The 15,364-nt window shown below is 43.2% G+C and overlaps 1 long non-coding RNA gene and 1 pseudogene across 1 annotated transcript; one reads left to right on the forward strand and one right to left on the reverse strand.

Moving 5' to 3' along the window:
- The first annotated feature begins 3,873 nt into the window (after window positions 1-3,873).
- On the forward strand, window positions 3,874-7,739 carry LOC112171518 (annotated as a pseudogene).
- Window positions 7,740-13,186: 5,447 nt separating this feature from the next.
- Window positions 13,187-14,962, reverse strand: LOC112174420. The gene is made up of 3 exons (XR_002926009.2): window positions 14,492-14,962; window positions 13,644-13,790; window positions 13,187-13,492 (listed from the first exon to the last, which is right to left on the reverse strand). It is a non-coding gene; the product is annotated as an uncharacterized LOC112174420 (long non-coding RNA).
- Window positions 14,963-15,364: the final 402 nt, after the last annotated feature.

A 15,364-nucleotide genomic window follows, 5' to 3' on the forward strand; every position in this document is an offset into this window, starting at 1 on the left:
CCTGAGTGGTTTCCACATTCCCATGCGTGTATCATTGCAAGAACGTCTTTTCCCTCCGCTAGGGTCAGACACCGGAGGTTGGGATGAGTGAACCCCTGGCGGTAAAGCTTGCCATTCTAAATGTTGTAGCGGGTTGCTCTCCGCTTGAGCTGTCATGCTTCGACCTTGTCGGTAGGCAGTGTTCCATTACCCTTGTATTCGATGATTTCATCCATCCAGCTGGGATGGACCTCAATGTTGAAAATCTCCGCAAGGATTTTTGTGATGCTTGGCTTGTCAAGGCACTCTACCCTTGTGTCCGCTGGACTTTGGTGTGGTTGAGCGGTTGCTAGTCGTGCCTGTGAATCGGCCTTGACGTTCTCTTTCCTAGGGATCTGTGTGATGGTGTGAAAGTTGAAATTTTTTAGAAGCGTCCTGACGTACCCCAAGTATGTCGCTAACTATTGGTCCTTGGCCTGGAAACTGTCATTGACCTGGTTAACGATTAGCTGGGAGTTGCTGAATACGTTGACACTGTCAGCCCCCGAATCGATGGCCAGGAGTAAGCCGGCAATTAGCGCTTCATACTCCGCCATGTTGTTTGAGGCCTTGAAATTGAACTTTAACGCGTATTCCACGTTCAGTCCCCCTGGCCCTGTTAAGATGATTTCGGCGCCGATAGCCTTGGCGCAAGCTGAGCAGTCAACGTGGAGGTTCCAGTCCGACTGCTGGTGGGGGACTGGTTCCTCAGCGGTTATTATTTTTGTGTTAGCAGCTTGTGTCCCTAGGTTAGGTTCAGCCTAACGCTCGGTGAGCTCAACAATGAAGTCTGCCACAGCCTGGCCTTTCATGGCGGTTCTTAGCTTGTAGTCAATGTCGAACTCGCTGAGCTCGATGGCCCACTTGCTGAGGCGCCCAGAATGTTCAGGGTTCTGCATTACCTGCTTCAGTGGTTGGTTTGTTAGGACATGAATGGTATGGGCCTGAAAGTATTGGCGGAGGTGTCTAGGGCGGAGACAATGAGTGTGAGAGCGAGTTGCTCCAGGGGTGTATATCTAGTATGCGCCCCGTTCATGCCTCTGCCAGCGTAGAACACAGGGAGCTCCTCCTGGTCCTCTCGTCTAACAATGGCGCAGCTTACCGCTGATAGTGATACCACTAGGTATACATATAGTGTCTCCCCCTGCACGGGAATGGAAAGAAGTGAGACTGCCGCCAAGTATTCTTTCAAACTCTGGAATGCTGCCTCACAGTTTGGATTCCAATCGATTACCTTCTTGTGGGTCTTTTTCAAGACTTTAAAAAATGGAAGGCACCTGTCAGTGAGTCTGGAGATGAACCGAGAGAGGGCGGTTAGCTTGCCTTGGAGGCTCTAGACGTGCACCTTCCACTCCGGGGCCTTCAAGTTGAGGATGGCTTGTACCTTGTCAGGGTTGGCCTCTATGCCCCGCTCACTAACGATGTAACCCAGGAATTTGCTAGCGGTGACGCCAAAGAAACATTTTTATGGGTTAAGGCGCATGCCATAGGTTAATAGAATGGCGAATATGATGCGGAGGTTGGCCACGTTCCCGCTGGCTTCGATGCTTTTGACCAACATGTAGTCCACGTATAACTTTATGATTTTGCCCAGATGCTCAGCGAACATGGCATTCGTCAACCGCTGGTAAGTTGCACCGGCATTCTTCAAACTGAAAGGCATGACATTGTAGCAGTATAGGCCCTTGTCGGTGGTGAAGGCGGAGCACTCTTGATCACCGGGGTGCATCTTGATTTGATTGTAGCCAGAGAAGGCATCCATCATGCTAAGTAACTCGTGCCCAGCGGTTGCATCTACCAGTTGATCTATGCAGGGTAATGGGAAACTGTCATTGGGGCATGCCTTATTAAGGCCCTTGAAGTCGACACACATCCGCCACTTTCCGCTAGGTTTCTTGACCATGACCAAGTTGGAAATCCACTGAGGGTAATTGACCTGGCGGATGAACCCAATGTTCTGTAGTTTGGTGACTTCCTCCCCTATTGCACGATACCTTTCCTCATCGAAGGCCCTCCGCCGCTGTTTGACAGGGTAAAAGGATGGTTTGATGCTCAGCTTGTGTGCGATGATCTCAGGGGAGATGCCCGGCATGTCAGCGTAAGACCATGCAAAGACGGCGGCGTTGTCCCTTAGAAACTGGGTGAGTTCAGCCGCTACCTCTGTGTCTAGCTAAGCGCCGCTGCGGATTGTCCACTCAGGGTGTTCGTTGGAGATGCTGATAACCCTCAAAGATGTTTCTGGGTTGACATGCTCCTTTTTGAGATATTTCTTCTCGTCATCTCTAGGGTCCTCAAAGATGTCTGGCGGTGGCGCATGGTTTCCTACTATTAGTATCTCATGGCAGCGCGTCGACCATGCTACTGTTGTGGAGTAGCATTCTCGTGCCAATTGTTGACTTCCTTTGACACAGCCTGTCCCGTTGGGCGTAGGGAACTTCATGAGAAACATGTATCCTGCTATGATGCACTTGAGCTTGTTGAGTGCCGGTCGACCGATACTGGCATTGTATGAACTGAAGCAGTCGACAATGATGAACTCCGTATGGATTTCCGCAGTACATGGACTGGCGTCGATAACTAGTCCTATGTAGTCAGAACCCAATGGTTGCGTGATGTTTCCGGAGAAGCTGAGCAATGGCTCATGATCCTGGAGTAATTTTCTATTCCGCTGGAGTTTGCCATAACAACCATTGAAGATGACATTGATAGTAGATCCGCTGTCCACAAGGACCCTCCCTACTGACCATTTATCGAGTATGGAATCGATTAAGAATAGATCGTCGCGGGGTAAATGTACTTCTCGCTCCTCCTCCTCTGAGAAGGTAATGGGTTCCCAACCAGACCTTGGGAGTTTAGCGGACCTCTCGTAGCGGATATTACAAACTTCGTTGGGGTGGTTAGCGCTCGCATAGCGCTTTTTTTCCCTATGGGATATGTTGGTAATTGGAACACCGCCATCAATGGTATTGAGAGCGTTGTAATTTTTTGAATTGTGGCCACTGTCCTCATGGTATTTGCACCACTTGCTGGTGTTCCTGGGCTTTCCTACCCTTGGGGTATTTTCTTGAGGGTGGTGGCGGAATCTGGTCCATGCACTGGTCGTATATTTCTTCATACGAGGCTGTGAGGACTGTGAACACTGCATACCGCTGGGAGGACTCCGTCTGTTTATTATGGTTATCCCCATGGGATGAGCGGTTTCCCTTGTTGTAATGTTGGTCCTTCTGCCGCTTGTTCTGGTAGGTACCTTGTTGCCATTCTCTCATCTTATCAGTTGGCAGCGTAGCAGAGGTTTTGCTAGCGGTCTCCTGATGGCTGGTGGAAGGTTGAATGGACTTGGTAGGCGTTGGCGGCAGTTGGGGGGGGGGGGGTGTTTCTCCATATGTGATGAATTTTGCCTGTGCGTGGATCATAGCCTCGCTCATGACATCGTCATATGCGGCATTTGGATGATTGTAATTGAGATGATAGAGAAATGGTCCCTTGAGGAGTCCTTGCTTAAAGGCTGCCAGCACCATTGTCTTATCGAGATCGCGGTACTGAGATGCCGCTGCCCGCCACCTGGTGACGAACGCCTTCAATGTTTCCGCTGCCCCCTGCTTGAGGTTGAACATATGAGTTGTGTTGTGATGTCTGGCGGCCAACAGGATGAACCGAGAGAGGAAAGTGTTTGACAATGCGTGGAATGAGTCGATGGAGCCTGGTGGGCATTCGAAGAACCAGCTTATTGCCTCACTGTCCAATGTTTCGCTGAACAAGTGGCAGAGGGTGGCGTCATCAAATCCTTTATTGTTAATGACTTTTTTAAAGGTGTCCATGTGGATGAAGGGGTCGCACATGCCGCTGTAACGTGACATGTTTGATGTCTTTGCGTGTGCTGGTCTGACGGCCTGCAGAATCCTGGCAGTGAATGGTCCTGGTCTAGACGTAAAGAGCGGATTTGGAGTTGGCGATGGGGCTCCTGCCTCCGCCCGGATTAACCTTTGCTCTAATTGTTGTATCCTTTACAGGATTAGGGCTGTTGTGTCTCCAGCAGGCCCCGCCTGGAGGTTCCGCTGAACCAGCTCCCTCCTGGGGGTAGGTGGATTACCTTCAGTTCTAGCCCTGGCTACCGAGCGGTTGGTGTTTGGTTGTGATTCCGCCTCCTGCTCCATCATTAGGAGGGGCAGATGAGGCGGACCCATCACTTCTGGTGGGTTCAGCGGTACCTACATCTGTATGACTAGTATGGGTACCATTCCGTCTGTATTAGGTCGACTGCGTCTGGTGCTTCGCGATTGCTCGCTCTGTGCTGTGTTAGCATTTGCTTCCAGTGCCTTTTTAATTCGTCGAACTTTGACATCAGTGTGGCCACCTGCTTTTGGGCCTCGACCTTCTCTATGCGCTCCTGTTCGAGCTCCTTGTTTGCCTTGTGGAGGTCCACCAATGCCAGCTCATACATAACAGTGAGGTCCCGGACTGGTGGGCGACTGCTGCCCGGCTGGGTCTCTGCCGCAAGGTTTGATGGGGTATTGAATAGTGCACGGTTAACGTTTACCACTGGGTCAACGTTAGCTGCTAGGTTTGTGGGGTAGGGGTCGGTGGACTGGTCCGCTTGCTGCTGAGCGTTTTCCCCTCTACCGCCAGTCATGGTAGTGGTGGTGGGATGACCTTTTGTTCAAGGATTCCCACAGACGGCGCCAATGTTGATGTCTAAAAGTTCAGCGGTAGCTGAACCTTGATTAACGCTGATCCGATGGGCGGACCACTACTTGTGATATTTAGAGCTTCGGTTTACCTGTCAAGTAAAATACAGAGGGGCGTCAGAGGGAGACCGCGTTGGGCGGCCTTCTCTTCTCCAATGCCTAAGTTAGTCAATATATTTATGTTGACAAAGTAACAGTAGGTAAGTAGTAAATGCGTAATTAATGAGAAGAGAGGAGAGAACCTTTTATAAGTGAGGAGAGAACTGATCTTCTCCATGTTTTCGATGTGGGACTGATATGCTTCAATTTCCAGCTTCTGACGCTATCTTGGCGCAACTCGTCAGCGCTGATCTGGGGGTACGCCGGGGCTCAAGCGGTAGCCTGCTTGGCTGTGCTCCCGTAGGTCACCCCCTTGGTGGGTTTTGGTACCGCTGGCGGTAGCATGAGCGTGGCTCATTATAGCTAATTATGCTTGCAAATGTCTAAGTAAGTACACTCATCAGGATCCGGAGCTGACCCATCAGGATCTTGTCGAACTGGAGCCACTCGCGACAATTGTACCCGCCGGATGTTAACCACGGCGGGATTTTGTACACTACGACCTCGCGCACCAGCAGCAGCTTAAGAATGCGATCTATCTCCTTCGTCACTATAAGCTCGATCTCCCCGACGATCTCCTCTCCTCCAAACCCTCTGATCAGTCCTGGACCTCCAAAGGTGCTTCCACTCTTTCGTTTTTGCACTTGTTTTCCCAGTAATTCAATTTGCGTATACAATGGATTTGATCCATGTAGATCGAATTTTAGGTACAAGATCACTGATATGAAGCGTTTAAGTATACTGTGGAGTAGTTCATTTTTGTTTTCTTTCAGCATCAAAGTTCTTTGATTATTGCTTCGTGCATCTCGAGTTATTCATATTCCTTTTTTTTTTATTTCGCGCATTGGATGTTTCTCGTAGCAGTGTTGCATTTGTATTACTGGTGTTAGATTTTGGCCTTTAAGCTAGTGTTAGAAAGGACTTTGCAGTATGGGCATTATCAGTAATCTGTGAGTGCTTCTTATCCTTTCTTCAAGCTCGGAGAAATCGTCACCACCATCCCTACCATCAGTGAGCCCCAAATCCCTAGTTTTTGTTGTGTATAACTATTTCATCAAATATTCATCAGTGATCGAAACCGATATGCTTTGACTCAATTTTTCGGGTTGGTTTTGCTGTTAGGTGTAAATTTGTGCAAGTTTTACTTTCGTTGTGCTCTATTAAGACTATTATGTGTTGCTGTAGAGATGGCGATTAGTTTCGCTTTTGTAGCATTATGTGGATCAGAGTAATGTTATGTTTCGTTTAATTGTGAGAGTGGTTGTTTGCATGATTTAACGTCGAGACTGTGGAATACAGGAACATCAGCTTCACTTTGTGGGATGTAGGGGCTCACTCTCTGACTGTGTATCTCTATGCATGTGTCTCGATGTATGCGCATAGATAAAGATTACATTATGATTGTGTAGCCATTACAATTAGTGGAAATTTATTGACACTTGCTTTGATAAACATGAAATTTTATATATTTTTTTTAAAGATCTTCTAAAAGGCTGTGCAATTGATGGGGGATATGATAAAGTTTTATATCATTTGTTTTCATTTAAAAGTTAGAACTAGGAGGCCATTCTTTGTTGTACGGTGTTTCGTCATCATAAGAGGAGTTTTGGTCTGCACATCTATCTATGCACCAGTGAGTGATATAGTTCCTTCCAAATACAGATCCGTCCATTGTGGAGGCACTACTTCCCGAAAACTCAAGGTCTTATTTTTGTGGTTGATCGCAATGACAGGGATCGAGTTGTTGAGGCAAGGGATGAGTTGCACAGGATGTTGAATTTGGTAGTTACTGATTCTCACGTATTATCATTTGTGCTTGTTTATGCTGGGGATTCATTAGTTCCAATTGCAAAAGATCATAGGATCCTTTTACCCTAAAAAATAAAATAAATAAAATCTACGTTGCTTCACTAAGTTTCTATTTGGTTTGGTACATACTTTCCTGGACTTGCATCCGCTTACTTGTTGTAGTTATATAGCTTTATGTCTTAGTTGTTTGATGAGTTATTCTGGTTGCATGTCCTTTAAGTGATTAGAAGATTCATAACCTTGTTTAGGGTTCTTGTTCTTAATTTGTTGTTCTAAATTGTTGGCTTTCGTAAGTTTCTATAGAGTTTGGATACATAATCTCCTGCAGTACGTTGCATCCACTCACTTGCTATAGTTATATTGCTTTATGTTTTAGTTGCTTCATGAGCAATTATGGTGCATGCCTTGTAACTGCTTGGAAGATTCAGAATCTCATCTAGGATAAACAGTTGCACATATTCTTTCTGGTCTTTTTGGTACTAGGGTTGAAAGGTAAAAATTTGATCTGGTTTCAGGATGAAATTAGGGATGCTGTTTTGCTTGTATTTGCCAACAAACAAGATCTTCCTTCTGCAATGAATGCTACAGAAATAACTGATAAGCTTGGGCTTCATTCGATCTCTCCGCCAACGTCACTGGTAAGTGATATTGTTAATTTTCACTCTGCAATTTTTAGTCCATCTGTAAATAGTTGCTGTAAGCTGGTAAATCATATGTCTACATAATTTATGACTCTAAATGATTGAACAAACTAAATAAAGGTTGAAATGATTTCTTTATCTTTTATTCAGAGGTGAGTTTATTTGGTTAGTTCTATTGGATAGGAGCTATAAAACTAGTGGATGGTGTCCAAATCGAACTAAACAATTAAGAACCTGATGTAATGTTTATTTTAATACCATGTAAAGATCTTGGACGAATTGTAGGACCAAATATATTGCAGATAGGAGAAGTATGGCCTGAACTATTGCTGGTGTTGTGATGTTATCTCTCAGGTACATTCAGAGCACATGCGCAACCTTGGGCGAGGGACTGTACGAGGGATTGGATTGGCTTTCCAACAACATTGCTAGCAAGGCAAGTTCAATAAAATCAGTCTTTTACAGTAATTTTAGCTCATGGTGTTAGTTTATGCTAAAACAATTTCCTTTCTTTTTCTTCGAAATGTCTGCAACATTTGCAACTATTCTATGGTAGACATAAAAAATAAGTTATTTCTCCTTGATACAATCGGTATTTGCCGTTTTTGCATGATTATTTTAATATTGTGTTTCTGAGAACCTCCATGGTTTCTTTACAGGCTTAAGATAATGAAGGCCAAGGAGTTCGGTTTGCCTTGGAGATTCCGGGGGAGGATAGTTTTCTTTGTTTCCAGTCAATGTTGTTATAGGAGAATGTTTTGGCAAGACTTTGTCTTCTGATTTTGTGTTTTGTATTTGCTACTTTAGCTATACTAAAGCTATAAACAGAGTTGCTAATTATTATGTTATAGTCTTTCTTAAGCATAAACCAATATCATGTCTTTATGTTCATTTTATGTGGTTGAAAAAAAAAGTGACTTAAGGTTAACAGTGACTTAGCCAGTGACCTCACTAACTACTTGGGTCATTGACCAGTGACATGTGTATAACAGTGACATGGTCATTGACATGCAAAGTGACCTGGCCAGTGACTTCAATTAATGATCAATGATATGGTCATGACTGTGACTTAAGGTTAGCAGTGACTTGGCCAATGACCTCACTAACTAGGGACCTAGGTTAACCAATGACTTCACTGGCCAGTGACATAGACAGTAACTTGTATAACAATGACATGGTCAATGACGTAGAATATGACCTGACCAGTGACATGGATATAACATGTGATTGACAGTGAATTGATCAATGACTTTAGTTACATGATCAGTGATATGGCCAGTAAAGTCACTGACTATGGATCTGGCCAGTGAAGTCACTGTTAACCATTCCTCTCCATCTCTCGTTCTCCAACGATGCATGCCACCACTAGCGAGCCTTCGATGATCGAGCCACGTACTGACATAATTTCAGTAACATGGCTAGTGTCTTGATCAACATTGGACATGGCTAGTAACTTAGCCAATGATATGGTCAGTGACTTGGTTAGTGGCCTCACTAACTAGGAATTTGGCTTGGCTAATGACTTCACTGGCCAGTGATTTGGCATCACTAGCCAGAGATTGACAGTGACTTAGCCGACTTGGCTATAGATTGACAATGACATGGTCAGTGACTTTGCCGGTGACTTGAGATTAACACTGACTTGACCAAGGATTGACAGTGAGATGTTCATGATTGTGACATAGCAAGTAACTTATAAGTATGGATCAGTTAACAGTGACTTAGTCAGGGATTGACAATGATATAGCCAATGACATGTTCATGACTGTGACATGGCCAATGACGTAGTTAGTGACTTGAGGTTAACAGTTACTTGGTTAGTGACCTCACTAACTAGGGACTTGACCTGACCACTGACTTCACTATCCAGTGACTTGGCTGGAGATTGACATGTCATCGACAAAGTCAGTAACATAGATATAATAATGACTAGACAAGTGACATGTTATTGACAATGACTTGGTCAGTGACATTACCAGTGACCTGGCCAATGACAATGTGGCATGGCCAGTGACTTGAAGTTAACAATTACTTGGCCAATGACCTAGATATAACTATGACTTGAAAATTCCAAAAATATGTCAGTGACTTGTATAACAGTGACATGGTCGAGAACTTGTAATGTAACATGGTCAATGACATGAATATAACAATGATTAGCTAGTGACTTGACATGTTCTTGTTACATTTTTAAAATAACAAGGTTAGCATTGAGTTTGCAAGTTACATGACCAGTAACTTGGCCAGCTACTGATCTGGCCAGTGAAGTCACAGGCCATGTCAATGACAATGTTAGTGACATGATCAATTACATGGTTAGTTACATACATTGTAAGTTACATGGTCAGTTAGATAGTCAGTTACATACATTGTAACTGACCATGTCAGTTACATGATCAATTACATAATCTGTGACATGAGGTTAACACACGTTGCCAAGGAGTTGGCCCAGTGAAGTCATAGGCCATGTCAATGACAATGTCAGTGACATGATCAATTATATGGTCAGTTACATGGTTAGTGACCTCACTAACTAGGGACTTGACTTGACCACTGACTTCACTAGCCAGTGACTTGGCCGGAGATTGACATGTCATCGACAAAGTCAGTAACATGGATATAATAATGACTCGATAAGTGACATGTTATTGACAGTGACTTGGTCAGTGACATTACCAGTGACCTGGCCAATGACAATGTGGCATGGCCAGTGACTTGAAGTTAACAATTACCTGGCCAAGGCCATGTCACTGTTATACAAGTCACTGACATATTTTGGAATTGTTAACTTCCAATCAAGGACTTGCAGTGTAACATGGTCAATGACATCACATGAATATAACAAGGGGAAATTACTGGTCACTCCCTCAACTTTTGGGGCGTCGACAGTTCAGTCTCTCGTATCATAATTTTAACAAGTAGCTCCTCGGACATTCCAATCTTACACAATGTGGTCCAAAATTACTATTTTACCCCTCGCTTCCTTTTCTTTCTTTTTTTGGTTGCTCTCTCTGTCTCTCTCCACCCCTCCCCCATTCTCTCCCTGATCTGTTCTTCATCTTAACCATTTACCCAGACATAAACAAATCGTGAGAGAGAGGTGATTGATGGATTAGAAGCCGAAGCCGAAGTCGAAGATCGTGTGCACCCTGGGTTGTCGAAACAGGAGCGGCCGATCTGGCCTTCTTGGTCGCCGGCGTCTGGCTCGTCGGTGTCGATGATACCAGCTTCTCAAGATCTCGGGGTCACTGGTCCTAGTCGTCGGAAGGGCTGGTGCTACAGATGAAATCTCTCTCTCTCTCTCTCTCTCTCTCTCTCTCTCTCTCTCTCTCTCTCTATCTTAAGTTGTGGCAGTGGGTTGATTATCTCTATCTTAAGTTGTGGCAGTGGGTTGATTATCCAACATGACCAATCAGGTTGGTATGTTCTTGTTTTCCTCGCCAGCGATATTCAAATATTGAATTAAGGCCAAATTAATTGATGGGTGTGCCTGATTTTGTCAATCTAAGAGAATTAATTAATTGGCAGGATTCATTTTAAGGTGCATAATGTTCTTTACTAATTGCTGCAAAAACCTCTGGATTTAGGGGTTTGCATTGGTGCCATCAAATTTTTTTCTGGGCTAGTTTTTCTCCTTCGCTGAGCAGCCCTAACTGCAATCCTCCATTCCTCGATTTCCTGCTTTAGTCCTTGGAACACTCCGGCACTCCCGACTGCTCCATCAACCTGTCTCAGCGTCTCCGCCTCCACCCTCCAGGTACCGCCCCTGATCTCTCTCTCCCTCTCTGAGTCTCCATTTTCTTCTGCTTCTGGGCGAGTGGCGACGACTCGGTTGGGTGGGTTGGCTCCTCAGTCCTCTCCTCCTCCAGTCTTTAGTCGATTTCCATTTGAATATTTGATGATTTGTCGATTACTCGATTTGATCTTATGACTTGTAACTAGTTGAGTTGTTAGACTGTTGGTTCTTACTTCTTGGAATGGTATTGATCCACTAGACCGTAGCCTTGAATTGTTGAAATGGGTTGATTTCAAGTTTTCAAATTTCAGCTATTTCCATTTTCCAGTTGATCTTGAATCTTGAATTCTTGTCTTTTGGATGGCGTAAACCATATAATTACAGTCAAAATGATATAACTGAGGTTTATATAATTGAGTTAACAGAAGACTCAATTACTATAATTGATTGTATAGTATGGGTACTAGGTGTATTGAAGAATAGAAATTGTTCTTGGTTTTCTGGGTATGAGTTTGTGCTCGATCTTGAGCAAAAAACTTGGTTATAAGTTATGGGTATGATCTGAGTTTATTCAGAAAAGAATCAAGATCATTTGATTTTGTCTGAGAATAGATACGAGGAATAAATAAGCTTCTTGGGTATGATATTGGTATGGATATATTTTCTGGGTAAATGGTTAAGATGAAGAACAGATTTGGGGAGGGGGGGGGACAAAAAAAAAAAAGGAAGCGAGGGGTAAAATAGTAATTTTGGACCACATTGTGTGAGATTGGAATGTTCGAGGAGCTACTTTTTAAAATTATGATACGAGGGATTGAACTGTCGACGCCCCAAAAGTTGAGGGAGTGACCAGTAATTTCCCCATATAATAATGATTAGCCAGTGACTTGACATGTTCTTGTTCCATTTTTAAAATAAGAAGGTTAGCATTGAGTTTGCAAGTTACATGACCAGTAACTTGGCCAATGAAGTTACAGGCCATGTCAATGACAATGTCAGTGACATGATCAATTACATGGTCAGTTACATGATCAGTTACATGGTCAGTTACATACATTGAAAGTGACATGGTCAGTTACATAATTAGCCAGTGACTTGGCTAAGGATTAACAGTGACATGGTTCAATCCTTGCTCCTCAACCACATTCTTTTCGAGGAGATTTCTACTCACCTAGATTCACCTCGAGGGGATTACTTCTCACTCATATAGGCCTTGAGGTGATTTCTTCTCACTTATATTGGCCTGAAGGAAATTACTTTACTCCTCACCCAAATTTTCTTTGAGGGAATATTTCCTCACTCAGATCTCCCCATATTAGCCTTGAGGGGATTTATTCTCACATAGATTAGCCTTTAGGAAATTGCTTTACTCCTCACCTAAATTTTCCTTGAGGGGATATTTTCTCACCCTGATTTTCCTTGAGGAGATTAGTCCTCACTCATATTGGTCTTAAGAGGATTTCTCCTCAAACATATTCGCTTTTAAGGAATTAATTCTCATGCAATTATTTTTCTTGTCAAATTTTATAGAGACTTCTTTATGTTGTGGGGAGATATCCCAAATATCTTATATATCAGAGATCTTTGACGATATCCTCTAACTTGGTCAGTGTCATGATCAGTGACCTGACAAATGACATGGATATAACAGTGATTTTTCCAGTGACTTAAGATTAACAGTGACTTAGCCAATGACCTCACTAACTAGAGACCTGGCATGACCATTGACTTGGTCAGTGAAGTGTATAACAGTGGCATGGTCAGTGACGTGTAATATGACTTAGCTAGTAACTTATTCAATGACAAGTGTATAACAGTGACATAGCCAGGGATTGTCGTGATATGGTCAGTGACATAGCCAGTGACTTGAGGTTAACAATGACTTGGCCAGTGACTTCATTAACTAGGGACTTGTTCTGGCCAATGACTTCACTAGCCAGTGACTTGGTCAGTGACATGTGTATAACAATGACATGGTCAGTGACATGCAATGTGACCTGACCAGTGCCTTAGCAAACTTAGCAAATGACATGGGATTGATAGTGACTCTGACAGTTATATGATCAGTGACATGGTTATGACTATGACATAGCCGGTAACTTGGCCAGTGACATGGCCAGTAACTTAAGGCACTTAAACTTCACACGTAATTTTTTTGACAATGAATTCAAGCATAAGACAAAAATATATGCTCAATCATTTGTAAGAAGATTTTATTGTGATTTAAGAAGATTTCAAGTGATTTTAGTCCAAGTACAACCACAACACTTTTTTCAATTAGGACAACCTCCCATAAGGGCATTAAACAAAATAAAACATAACCACAATGATCTGGGGTAAACAACAACAGCAAGCATATTTTCACTGTCATGTACTATATCAGTGACATCTAGAGAATGCCTTCGAAACATCCCTCTTGGAAAGACCTTTTTGTACCCATTTAAATATATCTCTGCATAGTAATTGATTCCACGGAAATTCAGATCCAGGTGCTGAGTACCTAACTGCAAAAGGGCCAAGTGTTTAGACAACATTATTCCTAACCACTATACCAAGGAAACTAAAGATTAACATCGACAGTAATCTTTCAATCTACTGAGAAATAATTTCAAGACAACCTCGAAGTGCATTTTATCATTTATATGTATCACGTACCAGCTTACACTGAAAGGTCGTAAAGTACCAGAATGTGCACCACTGCCTCCCTGAATCAACAATATCTATGATTGATATTCATTTACCAAGTCGTAAAATGGATCCATCAATTCTTTGCTTTTCACCAAGGTTGCCAAAACACTATCACTGAAAAAATCATGATTATTGTTTTGATTATGACTCAAAATGTAGACTTTTCCATTCCTGAAACATCTAATATCTGCAATGATGTTAAAATATAGGAGCTTTACTTTGACTCCAAAAGTTCACAATCTCAAAAACAAATTCAAAATCCATACTTTTACAAATATGAATCAGATGTCTAAGGACACAAATTGATTAAAAACAAGACTAACTGCAGGGGACACTATTGCCCTCTTAATTATGAATCGGAGAAAGATAGAATCAGATTTTGCGAAGCTACTTGGGTTTTCTTATAAGTATGAATGTGGTGGTAAACCCAATACATTTGCTAGACTACTTCAAGACATGAATCCTCTGTCAAAGACCCAAAAGCAACCGATGAGCAACTTCAATTTATATATACATTTCAGATAGTGCAATGCCAATAAGTACAATGTAAATATTTTCCAGATCTACCTAAAATCACTCACAAATTCACAATAAGCAATTACACAGAGTAAGCACGAAAAAAAATAAAATCATAATTGAGCATCAAAATTCAAAAGTAATCCACAGCACAAGTCAAAACCACCACAGAACCAATTTTTGAAGCCAAAATTAACAGAATTAGGATCACATTACAGTCCATATTGACATTTCTAATGCAATTGCAATCGAGAAAATGATGAATCGATCGATATTCTGGGAATGAGATCGAGTAGTACCTGCTTATAGAGAGCGTAGAGGATGACAACGGACTCAGAGTTGAACTTGGCGCGAACAGCTTTAGAGGAGGAGCGAGGAGGTCCGTCGAAACTGGCGTAGGAGGCCGCCACGTAGAACCGCTCAGGTATTGGAGCCCCAAGCTCGCCCGATCTATAGCCATTTATGCTCGCTCGAGCTCGCCTCTGACAATCATAGCAGTGAAGATTGCCTCTGCATCGTCGGAGTAAGAATTCAAGAGGCGCGACGGCGTTAGTGACGAGCGGTTCGATTCCGTCACCAGAGATTATGGTTACCACACGCGGAGCTCTATCACCGGGTCAAGGCATGCAGGTGGCCTATCGGGGCTTTGTTAGGAGGTGGCTGAGGTCGGAGGATCACTACTGATCGTCGAGTCATGGCGGTGAGGTCAGTTAAGAGGGGGGGTTGATTATTTTCTGAAATTGACTGAGAGAGAGATGTCGGTGGCAGTTTTTGTAATTAAGTTTAACTCTAGTGATAGGTTATAAAGAGGTGGGGGATATTTGTGTTATTTGTATTATAATAAGACACTTCAAAATGATCTTTTTTATCATTAGTCCTTTTTTTTTCCTCTTATTGTTTTTGTCATGAAAATTCGAATTATTCGACGGGGGGCGGTGTGTCCATGATACCCAGAAAATTGGGCCAATTGGGCCTTAATCCATCTGGCGCCAAATCCATCCTAATTCACTACCCAGAACACGGAGCTACACCGAAACCATTTCCACCTTGAACATTTTGGTCAAAACACCCTCCAACAAAGAAGAGGTCACCCTCTTCACTCTAAACAGCTCCGACTCCATTTCCCACCTCAAGACCCTCATCAAAATCAAAGAAGGTGTCCCCAAAAAGCG

Source organism: Rosa chinensis, chromosome 6 (assembly GCF_002994745.2).
Source record: "Rosa chinensis cultivar Old Blush chromosome 6, RchiOBHm-V2, whole genome shotgun sequence".
NCBI classification, from domain to species: domain Eukaryota; kingdom Viridiplantae; phylum Streptophyta; class Magnoliopsida; order Rosales; family Rosaceae; genus Rosa; species Rosa chinensis.